Below are 15,296 nucleotides of genomic sequence, written 5' to 3'. Positions count from 1 at the left end.
CTAACGTCAAATTACTTATTTAGGTAAAGCGGCGTGTGCCGGGACTAAACTCATTACATCTGTCATGTACATAGGTACATAGGTACTTAAGTACATAGGTACATAGGTACATAAGTACATAGGTAGGTACCTAACAGGTAACATCAGTTCCAACCTTCAGCCTTGTTTGATCTAAATGAAAAGATCCAATCCTTGGTAAGTAACAACACCTAGTACCTACCTAGTACCCACCTAGTACCCACCTAGTACCCACCTAGTACCCACCTAGTACCCACCTAGTACCTACCTAGTACCTACCTAGTACCTACCTAGTACCCACCTATTACCCACCTAGTACCCACCTAGTACCTACCTAGTACCCACCTAGTACCCACCTAGTACCCACCTAGTACCTACCTAGTACCTACCTAGTACCCACCTAGTACCCACCTAGTACCCACCTAGTACCTACCTAGTACCTACCTAGTACCCACCTAGTACCCACCTAGTACCCACCTAGTACCTACCTAGTACCCACCTAGTACCCACCTAGTACCCACCTAGTACCCACCTAGTACCCACCTAGTACCCACCTAGTACCCACCTAGTACCCACCTAGTACCCACCTAGTACCCACCTAGTACCTACCTAGTACCCACCTATTACCCACCTAGTACCCACCTAGTACCGACCTAGTACCCACCTAGTACCCACCTAGTACCCACCTAGTACCTACCTAGTACCTACCTAGTACCCACCTAGTACCTACCTAGTACCCACCTAGTACCCACCTAGTACCCACCTAGTACCCACCTAGTACCCACCTAGTACCCACCTAGTACCCACCTAGTACCCACCTAGTACCTATCTAGTACCTACCTAGTACCTACCTAGTACCCACCTAGTACCCACCTAGTACCCACCTAGTACCCACCTAGTACCCACCTAGTACCCACCTAGTACCCACCTAGTACCCACCTAGTACCCACCTAGTACCCACCTAGTACCCACCTAGTACCCACCTAGTACCTACCTAGTACCCACCTATTACCCACCTAGTACCCACCTAGTACCGACCTAGTACCCACCTAGTACCCACCTAGTACCCACCTAGTACCTACCTAGTACCTACCTAGTACCCACCTAGTACCTACCTAGTACCCACCTAGTACCCACCTAGTACCCACCTAGTACCCACCTAGTACCCACCTAGTACCCACCTAGTACCCACCTAGTACCCACCTAGTACCTATCTAGTACCTACCTAGTACCTACCTAGTACCCACCTAGTACCCACCTAGTACCCACCTAGTACCCACCTAGTACCCACCTAGTACCCACCTAGTACCCACCTAGTACCCACCTAGTACCTACCTAGTACCTACCCAGTACCTACCTAGTACCTACCTAGTACCTACCTAGTACCTACCGCCTCCAAATGAATTATTTCACTAAGGATTATAATTTCGGAGATTGTATTTTTATTTGACGTGGTTTTCTTTTTGGCTCGTTTTCATTTCGTAAAGCGCGGCCTAAGTAGGTAGGTACTCAGATGAATGAAATTAATGTGACTTAAGACAAATGAATGAAATATAAATGTTCAATCACTTCTGATACGAATCATTTTGTGGGAGCAATTAGCATTGCAAGTACAATTCCGACTTAACATTTGTATTGTTGTACAGTTAGCAACAAAGCCAGGTGTGCACCCAGGCGCGCGGCGCGCGTCCCTTGTACCGGCGCGCGTCCCTTGCACCGGCGCGCGTCCGTTGTACCGGCGCGCGTCCCTTGCACCGGCGCGCGTCCCTTGCACCGGCGCGCGTCCCTTGCACCGGCGCGCGTCCCTTGCACCGGCGCGCGTCCCTTGTACCGGCGCGCGTCCCTTGCACCGGCGCGCGTCCCTTGCACCGGCGCGCGTCCCTTGCACCGGCGCGCGTCCCTTGCACCGGCGCGCGTCCCTTGCACCGGCGCGCGTCCGTTGTACCGGCGCGCGTCCCTTGTACCGGCGCGCGTCCCTTGCACCGGCGCGCGTCCCTTGCACCGGCGCGCGTCCCTTGCACCGGCGCGCGTCCCTTGTACCGGCGCGCGTCCCTTGCACCGGCGCGCGTCCGTTGTACCGGCGCGCGTCCATTGCACCGGCGCGCGTCCCTTGTACTGGCGCGCGTCCCTTGTACCGGCGCGCGTCCCTTGTACTGGCGCGCGTCCCTTGTACCGGCGCACGGCGCGCGGCGTGGCTGGTCTCTTTGTCTCGTGATCGACCCATCGCCGACTCTCCACTGAGCACGGGTGTGGGTGTCCTCTCATAATAACAAGGATCTAGGCCACAGTCCACCACGCTGGCCGAGTGCAGATTGGCGGACTTTTAAGAACATTTTGGACATTATAGAGAACTCACAGGCATGGAGGTTCCTCACGGCGTTCTCTTTCATAGTTAAGTCAAGTGACTATGGTAAGTATACTTCTCTGTATCGAAGTATATAGGGTCGGTGGTGAGTAGGTAGCGATGACGTCACCGGTGCCACTGTCGCGTCGGCGCTAATGAAGTAATCACGGGCGCTAGTAGCGATAGCGCCGGGACTATCTCGCTCTCGGAGCTTGCGTCCAATACAACAAATGAACAGCTGCCGTTGGCGCGGCGTGGACATTCCCACTTCTCTGTATCGAAGTATATAGGGTCGGTGGTGAGTAGGTAGCGATGACGTCACCGGTGCCACTGTCGCGTCGGCGCTAATGAAGTAATCACGGGCGCTAGTAGCGATAGCGCCGGGACTATCTCGCTCGAAAACGACGAAAAATTAAATTCTATATAAAGAATTTTTTCCTAGAAACCTCTTTTGAAAATTTTAAACGTCTTTATGACAAGATCTGTTGAAACGAATGCTTTAACTTATTAAAATTTATCCTATCTATTTAAATTATATATCTAAACTCCGTATGCATTAACACTGTTGTACCAAATAAATAAATAAATAACCTTTTATTTGGGACCATAGCGCACAGTACAAAGCACAACAACACCAGACAAACGTACATAAACAAAACAAATAAAAAATACAACAAAAAACAAAGCATGAAGACAAAAAAGAAAGATTACAAATAGTTAACTAATAGATACGTACGGCTTTCCATGCATTTCAACCGAGAGAACCACCGCACTTACTTAGCTGACAGATAGTGTACGACGGACACTGTCTGTCGTACGTGTGTAGAGGCGGCGAGTTTCGCAGCCGAATTGCATGGATTTACAGTAAAATTAATCTAAAATAGAATAAAATAAATGTTTGACATGAAACAAATATAATATAGTTTTAGTAATGTATGAATATATATAGTATAGTATAAATATAATATAATATATAATATATAATATAATATAATATAGTATGAATGAGGTCGATGAACTTTGTCAGCCCTAGCACAGACTATGGTCTATTTGGGCTGCAAACTGCCAACACCAGTCTCGGCTTTATATCTAGTGCTTTGGTCTAAAAGTGTGGTGTAAATTGTTCACTTTTCGTTTTGTCTAAACAAAAATAAATAAATAAAATCACTTCTGATCGGTTGACGCTCGCTCACTATTGGCTACGATGCATTGTTGAAACAACAATTGCACAAATTCAGCCAATTACAACGATTGAGTTCGTAGGTAGGTTTGGTCCTTATGTGACATCCAACTTCAAAACTCGTCTGCAATCGCAATTTTCATACATTAATTTTTATCGATACTTATGTGGTGTAAATGAACTGTCCAAACATGTTGTCCACATCGATCCTTTAACGACTGTCTCAATGGCGACACACCCGTGCCACGAAAACCATATTTTGTCATAGATACAGTCGTTAACGATCGATGTAGGCGATTCGTATTCGAGCTGCAGGTAACAACGAAGCGGAGGAAATTGTGCTAGCAGGTGAGTAGTTAGCGTTTAGGAATATCCTCGCTAATCTCGCGCTCGGGATTAACTTCGCTGTTTTATGAAAAAACTGTACACTTGGAACCGACCGATAAATAAGGATATAAAAAGAGTCGGAACCCGAAATGTCTGTTCACAATCGCGTGTCGCCGTCACCCGCCGTCACCCGCCGTCACCCGCCGTCACCGCCGTCACCGCCGTCACCGCCGTCACCGCCGTCACCGCCGTCACCGCCGTCACCGCCGCGTCGTCGCGACCATATATCTACTCGTACTACATCAGAATGGCTATACTCAATATTTTACCTCAGGTGAGTTAATTGTCTGTTGCCATTCATTACATGACTACGTGGGTAGAGTTTGTTGGTGCTCCGTCTCCATCGTGTGTGCGATGTACGACTGCGGCGGACTCGGGCCCTAAACACGAGTGTGGAGAACAACGGCGCGAGCGCGCAAATCTTTACGATACACTGAACATAAAAATTTTACAGGTACCTATAATTGGAAATATATTAGTTAAAGTAACGGTAAGGTTTAAAGTGCGAGTCGGAGTCGCGCACGAAGGGTTCCGTGCCCTCGTACGAGATATTATGACACTAATTGTGTACGTATCTACTTTTAAAAAAAGGCATGTCGGCCATTTTGCAATTCGTTGTCTTGGTTTTTTACCATTTATATATCGGCAATGGAAACACGTAATGTAGGAGAACTCAGAGTTCTCTTTCCTGCCGCGAGACGACAAGTTCAACGACGAGTCTTGTTCGCGCAACGAGGGTTCCGTATTACAGTCGTCTTTTTTCGACATTTTGCACGATAATTCAAAAACTATGATGCATAAAAATAAATAAAAATCTGTTTTAGAATGTACAGGTGAAGACCTTTCATATGATACCCCATTTGATAATATAGTTATTTTACTTCAAAATTGAAAATACTAATAATTATTAGTTCATGACCACAATTTAAATTTTTTTGTGTGATCTAACCACAAATTCACGGTTTTCAGATTTTTCCCCAAATGCCAGCTATAAGACCTACCTACCTGCCAAATATGATTCTAGGTCAACGGGAAGTACTCTGTAGGTTTCTTGACAGACAGACAGACAACAAAGTGATCCTATAAGGGTTCCGTTTTTCCTTTTGAGGTACGGAACCCTCGGAAGTCGGTTAAAGAACAACGGCTGAGTTTGTTGTGGGCTCTTCTCAAGCGAAGGCGCGTTCGGAACCCTCGGAACACACGAGTAGATATCTACTCACGGGTCTCCTCTCCCAGTGGAAAGCGCTTCGGCCATAGTCTAGCACGCTGGCCGAGTGCGGATCGGAAGGCTGCACACCCCGTTGAGAACATTACGGAGAAGTGTCGGGCATGCAGGTTGCAGGTTGCAGGTTGCAGGTTGCAGGTTTCCTCACGATGTTTTCCTTCACCGATAAAGCGCACATATAACTCCGCAAAGTTAGAGGTGCGTGCCCGGGATCGAACCCCCGACCCCCGACCTCCGCTCGGGAGGCGGACGTGCTCACCAGTCACCAGTCACCAGTCACCAGTCACCAGTCACCAGCTGGCCATCACATCCATCCAGCATCCACGCTAACACTCGGCGGGTCGTCCCTCGTCTGCCTGCAGAGTGCAGAGTGCAGAGTGCAGAGTGCAGAGTGCAGAGTGCAGAGTGCAGAGTGCAGAGTGCAGAGTGCAGAGTGCAGAGTGCAGAGTGCAGAGTGCAGAGGGAACACACGGACAGACACACATTGTTGTACTGAGTGATGCACTATTATGTATTATTGGAAGCTTATGGTATACATTCAGATTATTGTGTAGTTATCCATACTTCCATACTTAATATAATAAATGAGAAAGTGTGTCTGTCTGTCTGTCTGTCTGTCTGTTGTGACGTTGTAAATTTTGAACTACTAATTAGCGTTTCGCTTTTAATAAAAAATCTATTTTGTTCAAAGTATGTTGGTGCCACCTAGCATCAAGGTGCAGAACTACGCGTGGGTCGATGTTCAGAGTTCATTCGAGCCACAATAGATGGCGTTTGCTTCGTTGTCAATTGTCGTAAAAAGAAAACAAAATAATTAAATAAAACCATAATTTCATTTGTTTGTTGTTAAGTCATTAACAAAACGGTTCTTATAGTATATCCTTGGGTTCCGCAAATATTCAAAAATGAATTGGCTTCATGATCAAACTAAATTAGAGCGGCCACACTCGGGTTGCGTCAGGCAACACCGATTGGTGAGATTTAGAATTTTCCTGGAGTCAACATGTGAAGACGAATTTTTTTCGTTCCAGGAAAATCTCACTTCTTTTTCGCCCATGGCTTCGCCTGGGAAAATACAATAGTATAAATTTAATCATCCTAACGTATTTCAATGTTTCATCAATTATGGTGAGTGAAAAATCAAGTAATGTGGATTCGACAAAATGGCGGTTTGGTTAGAGAAAATCCTAATTTTATGATTTCATTCCAGTTCCAGTTATTTTATCTTCCCAAATAAATGAGGATAATGGGTTGTGGGTGGACTTCTGAAAACCATTGGTGGCCAGGAGTTCAATAGGTGAGTTGTGTTTGATCGGGAAAATTCCACGTGTCGAAATTTTCACACAGCACAAATTATAATCTTGTTTTTCTTTGTTACAGGGTTTTCGTATTTACGTTTACGTTTTACGTTTTAGTTTTCCGTTTTCGTATTTATTTCTTTTGCACATTCACGTAGGCAACTTAATTTCTATGGATAAGACTTGGTGAAAATCTTTGTAATGAAACATTTCGGTTGTGAAGAATCAAGTTAAATCGAGTTTGGATCTTGGCCGATGCCGTCCAGCTACCTTGCAGTCTTCGCACCTACAAGTAAGCAAAATGTTTGTATCCTGCAACAGTTTAGTGAACCTTCTTAGTGTATGTGTACAGTAAGAACCCTGTCTTTACTACTGAGCTTTTATTTTGAAACAATTTTATGAATTTTACTGTGTCATTGTCTATTCCATGCCAATGGCATCTTAAATTTAAAACATAGATTTTATGTACTATCTACCTAAGGCATTCTAATGTATCTAAATTAAGTCTTGGCATTAAGCTAGAATAACTAAGCATTATTAGCCATCACTATGTATTAAGCGACCCCGGTAAAAGTTACATTAAAAACAATTTTGCCTAACATCTAGCAAATTTCATTTATAACACCTCATATACATTACAAGGGAGTCGACGGCTAGCTTCTATTCTTTACTAGGTAGATAGATCAAGTAAATTAAAATTATTTTTTTTTTCCTCTAATCTTTGTAAGGTGGTAGATTATTCCGTATCCGGGTATATTTCTATTCCGCCCAATTTACCACCCTTACAAATGGCGCCCGAACGTTTTTTTTATATAGTTATTTCAGTATATTTTGAGAAATTTTGTGAATTTTATGAAATGTACTCCGCTGATTGTACAATTTTCTAAGTAGTGACACATTGCAAAGAGCACTAAGCTGTTTTTTATGGTTAACTAACTAAATAATAACTAAGAGTTAGAAATTTTGTTTGATAGTTTAAGTAATTTTCTGAGTATAGTCCAACATTGGTTTTTTTTCTTATTTAATTAACACATTATAAATGGTGCTTATGCCGTTCAATTATGTTATTTGACTTACCTTGGAGGTGTATAAGTGAATGTTTGCCTTCAGTGTAGTAATAAACATTGCTTAACTGAGTTGTTGTTGGGTATTGCTTTCAATAGTAAGTACATCTTATGTTTGAAAATTCCGGTAACTTAGTATAATTAAAGTTTTGAAACGCTATGTGCTGTTAACTAGTTACACACATACATTTATAAATACTAAGAGTTACAACTTGTGAAACTAAATATATAAACTATATTCAGAGATTACATTAAGTTCAAGTATGAAGTTATGAACAATTTTTTTTTCAGTGACTTGATACTTCATTATTTTGTTGAAATTTTGTTTAGAGCTGTGTTAAGGTTACGATAAAAGCTACTTCACACACAAAACATGTTAAGTTTAATTGAATGCTGGTAGTTTAAAGTGACATTTAGAAACAGATTTTGTTGTATTTTAGGTTATGTGTTAAAAGTGTAAAGTAACAGCCATCAAACCATTGCACAATCTCTTTGTTTTTTTGAAAGATAATATGCTAGTCAGAGTTCATTGCAACTTTGTTGCCTGTTTACTTTTGTAATTGTAAAGGTTGTAACACACTGTGTACTCATAAAGGTGATACTGCACCTTACAATCATTTATTCAATTTTGGGAAGTTTATTTTGTTATATTTTGTTTACTATAGTAATAATATGTGCTTGTATTATTAACAATATTTTGGAATAGGAACATAATTGATAAAATAGGTTAGGATAGACTTAAGAATATTGTTTTTGTTGTGTATTTTGCTTGTGTATATTTAATAGTTTAAATAACTTCTTTTGTGTTTGTGTTTAACCAATTTGTATAAGGCTAAACATAGACAGTTACACAAGCTCGATATTTTGTTAAATGTGTTTTGACTTAACACAATGGAACAGACTTTTGCCCAGTTTCATTCACTTTTGAAGGACGAATTGTGTTATGAGGTATCCATTCGTTCCGAAACTCCAGCACCTACAGTGCTAGGTTTAAAGAAACAGTTAAAACAATTAATTCAGGAAATTCCTTCTGAATCAATTTTAGAGACGGATTTCTCTTCTGAAAGTGAGTTAGGGGTTATTACTAAAAAACTTCAAGACTTAGAAGATTTATTAAAAAAGTGTTCTGACACTAAAGATAGACATGCCCTCTGTAGGTCTAAAGCTTTAGCTTCACATTTGTACTTTAGAATTTTGAGAATACAGTGTTCCGAACTCAGCTTAATAAGTAGGAAGAGTGAATTACATACAAAGTTGCAGAGTTTGATTTCCAGATTAGATGCTGACAATGAGTCGTCTCACGACGAATCACTGGATTCCGAGAGTACCGCCGTTGACTGCACTGGTGATAAAAATGTTGCCAAGTGGAAGTTAAATTTCAACGGACAGGGTGATCCGCGCAGTTTCATCGAACGCGTTGAGGAATATAAAAGATCTTATGGCGTTTCAGATGGAAAATTATTTGTTTCTGCATTTCATCTTTTTACAGGCCGAGCATTGTTATGGTACAGAGGCAACAAATGTCAAGTTTCGTCTTGGTCAGAATTGAAAACTTTATTTTTAGAGGAATTTGATGCAGTAGATTATGACTACAGGTTGCTAGGTGAAATTCGAGCAAGAACACAAGGCTCTGAAGAACCTGTGTCTATCTATTTCGCTATAATGTTTTGCATGTTTTCAAGGTTGTCAACACCACTTTCCGAAGAACAAAAGTTACAAATTTTATTACATAATATTCGCCCTTTTTACTCAGAACAATTAGCTCTTGTTGACATTAAGTCTGTCGCAATGTTGAAGGAAAAGTGTCGCAAACTAGAGGCTGCGAGGCAGCGTTCCGCCTTATTTTCTGAGCCTACTAACAGTAAGGCAACTTTAAGTTCAGAGTTTGCTTACAAACAAGTGACAAAACAGATAAACACACTTTCAGTCACACCTGCACCTAAGGTTGATACAAGTAAAGGCACTAATTTACGAAAACAAATAAACAACTATGTTACAAGTGCGGCAAGGGTAACCATTCCTTTAAATTTTGCAGGACAGTTCCGAAATTTATTAGATGTTTTTCGTGTGGACGTCAGAACTTTACAGTAAAGACATGTCCAAGTTGTAGTAAAAAGGCGATTAGTAAACCCACTCCGGACAAAAATTCAAAAAACTAATTAGTAAGAACTGTGCAGAGACACAAGTAAAGAACTTGGTCATTAACAACAAAACATCCCTTTTACCTGACACAGTTCTGTATTCAGTGGATAAACGAGACTTTAGGCCACATTTAAAGGTTTTTGTTGACGGTTTTGAGATTACAGGTTTACTAGATTCCGGTGCTTGCGCGTCAATTTTGGGTAACCAGGCGCACAAGGTTTTTTTGAAATTCGGTTATAAACTGCATAGCAGTATTGATACCACATTTTCAGTGGCAAATGGAGACAAACTTGATTGCATGGGTTATATGTTTATTCCGATTACTTATAATTCCGTAACTCACATAATAAAATTTTTTGTAGTACCCTCTATAATAGCGGATGTTATTTTTGGCTGTGACTTTTGGAAAACATTTCAGTTAGCCCCTGGCATTTTTGATAATTTAGAATTAATTAAGGCACCTTCTCAATTTTACAATATTTGTGCGATTGATAATGAACAAATTCATACCATAACTTCTTTTGAAAACTTATCATCTCAACAGAAAGAATTAGCCCAATCTGTAGTAAATAAATTTTTAGATATTTCTTCAGAGAAAATTGGATTGGGTAGAACAAAATTAATTGAACATGTTATTGACACCGGTGATGCCTTGCCAATAAAAATAAAACAATATCCACTTTCTCCCGAAAAGAAGGAAGCTTTAAGTAAAGAGTTAGATAGGATGCTGGAAATGGACGTAGTTACTCCGAGTGAAAGCCCTTGGAATAACCCAGCAATTTTAGTGAAAAAGGCAAATGGAGACTGGAGATTTTGCCTAGATTGCAGGAAATTAAATTCAGTGACAAAGGGGGATTCATACTCAATACCGTACATTCCACAAATTCTAGATAGCTTGAAAGAGGCAAGGTTTTTATCATCGATTGATTTAAGTTCAAGTTTCTGGCAAATTCCGTTAGCTAACGACTCTCAGGAAAAAACCAGTTTTACAGTTCCTGGTAGAGGGTTATTCAAATTTAAAGTCATGCCGTTTGGCCTATGCGGTGCACCAGCACGACAGCAGAGGTTAATGGACCAGTTATTTAATCAAAATTTTTGTAGTGATATTGAAAATGGAATAGTATTTTGTTATATAGATGATATTGTTATTTGTTCTGCTGATTTTGAAACCCATTTAATTTTATTAAACAGAGTTCTGGATAAACTAAAAATGGCTCAACTATCCATAAATTTTGAAAAATGTAATTTTTTTAGAAACTCTTTGAAATATTTAGGGTATATAGTGGATGAATTTGGTTTACGCACAGATCCTGGAAAAGTTGCCGCAGTTTTGAACTTTCCGACCCCAAAAACTGCACAGGAGGTAAAGATTTTCCTAGGCACTTGTTCTTGGTACAGGCGCTTTATTAGGAATTTTTCAACCATCGCTGCACCACTCAATAGACTAACGAGTAAGGAAAGAACGCACCTAAATTTGAGTGGAGCGAACAGGCAGAGGTAGCATTTAATACATTGAAGAATGCGTTGGTAACCGCACCTGTTCTTGCGGTACCGAATTTTGAAAAACCATTCAAAATACATTGTGATGCTTCTGCATATGGTGTTGGCGGTATGCTAACGCAAGAAACCGATGGTTGCGATCATCCCATTGCGTATGTCAGTAGGAGCCTAAATAAAAACGAAAGGAATTACAGCGCGACGGAACGCGAGGCTCTAGCAGTGATTTTTGCAGTGGAGAAATTTCAGGCTTATTTTGGTTCCAAGCCAGTCACAATTATCACAGACCATGCATCCCTAAAGTGGTTCTTAAATTTAGAAAATCCCTCAGGACGACTCGCCAGATGGGGTTGTAGATTATCACAGTATAATTTTGTTATCGAACATAGGAAGGGTTGTGATAATGTAGTTCCGGATACCTTGTCGAGACTCATACACGTAGATGTAGTTGGTGATCGTAATGATAACTCTAGTCAACAAGTTTTGGTAGATGACTGGTATGACAAAACATTTAATGGCTGTAAAATCAATCCAGCAAATTTTCCGAATTTTTGTATTTTGAACGATAAACTATATCGTTACAGTAAATGTAAATACCAGCTTCTCAGTGAGTTCGACTGGAAAGAGGTAGTCCACAAGAACGACATCCTTAGAATTATGCAACAAAACCATGCAGATGCAACTGCAGGTCATTTTGGTGTGTTCAAAACTCATCGCAGATTATCCCTCAGATATTTTTGGCGTGGTATGTATAAGGACGTGGTTGAGTACGTTAAGAATTGTGATACTTGCTCTGCGTATAAACACACGACATCAGCCACTCCAGGTCTGCTTGGGAAGCCTAAAGTCTGCGAGAGACCTTTTCAGGTCATTTCGGCTGATTTAGTCGGACCTTTGCCTAGGTCTAAATCAGGATTTACATTTCTTTTTGTGGTGACGTGTTGTTTTTCGAAATATACAATGTTGTTTCCGTTACGGCGTGCCACAGGTGCCGCTGTTGTTAAAGCGCTAGAGAATTTTGTATTTTTGAACCATAGTGTTCCAGAGACTGTGATTGTGGACAATGGGTCCCAATTTACAGGATCTGAATTCCGTAATCTCATTAAGCGTTATAATATTCCGAAATTACACTACACACCACTGTACACTCCGCAAGTTAACCTTGTTGAGAGGTACAATAAGGTTGTTATGACTGCTGTAGCCGCTTTTGTGAAAGATAACCACAGGTCCTGGGACGAAAACCTGTACAAGGTCCAGTTCGCCATAAACAGTGCGGTTAATGAATCCACTGGATTCTCCCCGTTCTTCCTTGTCCACGCTAGAGAACCGGTTTTAAATGGTTCCTTCTATAAGGACACGGATAAGGAGTACGAGGCCGGAATTCCAAGGGAGGAATACGCAGGAAAGTTTGGAACTTTGGAGGACATATTTGGTCAGGTTAGGAGAAATTTGTTTCAGGCTCATGCAGAGTATGCAACGCATTACAACTTAAGGCGTAGGTCTGCAAGCTATTCTGTTGGGGATATAGTGTGGAAAAAGACCTATCCACAAAGCGACGCTACAAATTTTTTCGCAGCTAAGCTGGCACCTAAGTATGAAAAGTGCAGGGTTGTCAAGGTTTTGTCACCTTTGGTTTACGAACTAGTTAGAGTAGCTGACAACCACCCAATAGGCACTTGGCATATTAAGGATATTAAGAAGTAGATATTTGCCATTACTTAGTTTGGTCTAAACTGTTTGAATATTTAAGTTATCAATATTCAATTAGGAATTTGTATGAGTGTAGTGATGTTCTGAGTTAACAGTTACATTACCATGGTTCAGTTGAGGAGGAATGTAGTGGATGTATGTAGGGATGAATATGTGATGATTGGAATGCTTGTGGTAGACCAACCGGTTGAGAAAGTAAAAATGCAAATATCGTACTTTGGGGATAACGAAAAGGGGGGGTTTTGTGTTTTGTTTTCGTTTTCCTTCTAGATAATGGATCATTTCTGTTATTTTTCCGATTCTGTTCCGAGATCTATTTTCTAGGAGAGTTATTTCGTTTTTTTTTTTTTTTTTCTCATATTCCGATTTTGATTCGGTTTTATTTTTCCGAATGGGATAGAGAACGGTTGCCATATCAGATGGACCCGTTCACAACCAGTTTTTCCGTATTTGTTGAGTAACAAATATTAAGATGGTAATTTAAAAGAGTGAACCACCGTAGGCCTAGACGCATTCTATCAGTCAGCTGAAGAATGATGCCAAGATGTTTCCACTCAAGTGTCTTAGACACCATGAAGTTTTTTTGTATATATTCTTTTTAGAAGTTAGGGTTGTGTAGTTAAGTATAATGTATAAAACCTTACACTGTTTTCAGTATATTTATTTTGTTAGACAATTTTCCTTGTTAGTAGTAGATGTGCGTTCACGCGTAACTTCTGTGTTTTTTTTTTGTTTGTTTCAGGCAAATTGTTAGTAGTTGTTGGATGACGCTGAGGGCAGCGTGGTTCAACCTGTTGAACCTTTTCGTAGGAGGGGAAGTATTGTGACGTTGTAAATTTTGAACTACTAATTAGCGTTTCGCTTTTAATAAAAAATCTATTTTGTTCAAAGTATGTTGGTGCCACCTAGCATCAAGGTGCAGAACTACGCGTGGGTCGATGTTCAGAGTTCATTCGAGCCACAATAGATGGCGTTTGCTTCGTTGTCAATTGTCGTAAAAAGAAAACAAAATAATTAAATAAAACCATAATTTCATTTGTTTGTTGTTAAGTCATTAACAAAACGGTTCTTATAGTATATCCTTGGGTTCCGCAAATATTCAAAAATGAATTGGCTTCATGATCAAACTAAATTAGAGCGGCCACACTCGGGTTGCGTCAGGCAACACCGATTGGTGAGATTTAGAATTTTCCTGGAGTCAACATGTGAAGACGAATTTTTTTCGTTCCAGGAAAATCTCACTTCTTTTTCGCCCATGGCTTCGCCTGGGAAAATACAATAGTATAAATTTAATCATCCTAACGTATTTCAATGTTTCATCAATTATGGTGAGTGAAAAATCAAGTAATGTGGATTCGACAAAATGGCGGTTTGGTTAGAGAAAATCCTAATTTTATGATTTCATTCCAGTTCCAGTTATTTTATCTTCCCAAATAAATGAGGATAATGGGTTGTGGGTGGACTTCTGAAAACCATTGGTGGCCAGGAGTTCAATAGGTGAGTTGTGTTTGATCGGGAAAATTCCACGTGTCGAAATTTTCACACAGCACAAATTATAATCTTGTTTTTCTTTGTTACAGGGTTTTCGTATTTACGTTTACGTTTTACGTTTTAGTTTTCCGTTTTCGTATTTATTTCTTTTGCACATTCACGTAGGCAACTTAATTTCTATGGATAAGACTTGGTGAAAATCTTTGTAATGAAACATTTCGGTTGTGAAGAATCAAGTTAAATCGAGTTTGGATCTTGGCCGATGCCGTCCAGCTACCTTGCAGTCTTCGCACCTACAAGTAAGCAAAATGTTTGTATCCTGCAACAGTTTAGTGAACCTTCTTAGTGTATGTGTACAGTAAGAACCCTGTCTTTACTACTGAGCTTTTATTTTGAAACAATTTTATGAATTTTACTGTGTCATTGTCTATTCCATGCCAATGGCATCTTAAATTTAAAACATAGATTTTATGTACTATCTACCTAAGGCATTCTAATGTATCTAAATTAAGTCTTGGCATTAAGCTAGAATAACTAAGCATTATTAGCCATCACTATGTATTAAGCGACCCCGGTAAAAGTTACATTAAAAACAATTTTGCCTAACATCTAGCAAATTTCATTTATAACACCTCATATACATTACAAGGGAGTCGACGGCTAGCTTCTATTCTTTACTAGGTAGATAGATCAAGTAAATTAAAATTATTTTTTTTTTCCTCTAATCTTTGTAAGGTGGTAGATTATTCCGTATCCGGGTATATTTCTATTCCGCCCAATTTACCACCCTTACACTGTCTGCTAGCTTTTCACGGCCCAACCGTTCAACCGACTTTCATGAAGCTTGGTTGGGAGTTAGCTGACGTCCCGGGGACGGACGGAGGCTACTTTTTATCCCAGAAGTTTGTGGAGTTCGCACGGGAATTGTATAAGCCTTACA

General features: G+C 40.5%; 1 protein-coding gene across 1 annotated transcript in view; it reads left to right on the top strand.

The window, feature by feature from the left end:
- The window catches only part of LOC138404531 (uncharacterized), a 30,412-nt gene that overhangs the window by 8,688 nt on the left and 6,428 nt on the right, over positions 1–15,296 (top strand). The gene's annotated exons all lie outside the window — the stretch shown is intronic.

This window comes from Maniola hyperantus, chromosome Z (genome assembly GCF_902806685.2).
Source record: "Maniola hyperantus chromosome Z, iAphHyp1.2, whole genome shotgun sequence".
Lineage (NCBI taxonomy): Eukaryota > Metazoa > Arthropoda > Insecta > Lepidoptera > Nymphalidae > Maniola > Maniola hyperantus.
The sequence above is the reverse complement of the archived record's forward strand: the minus strand, read 5'-3'. Positions and strand labels throughout refer to the sequence as shown.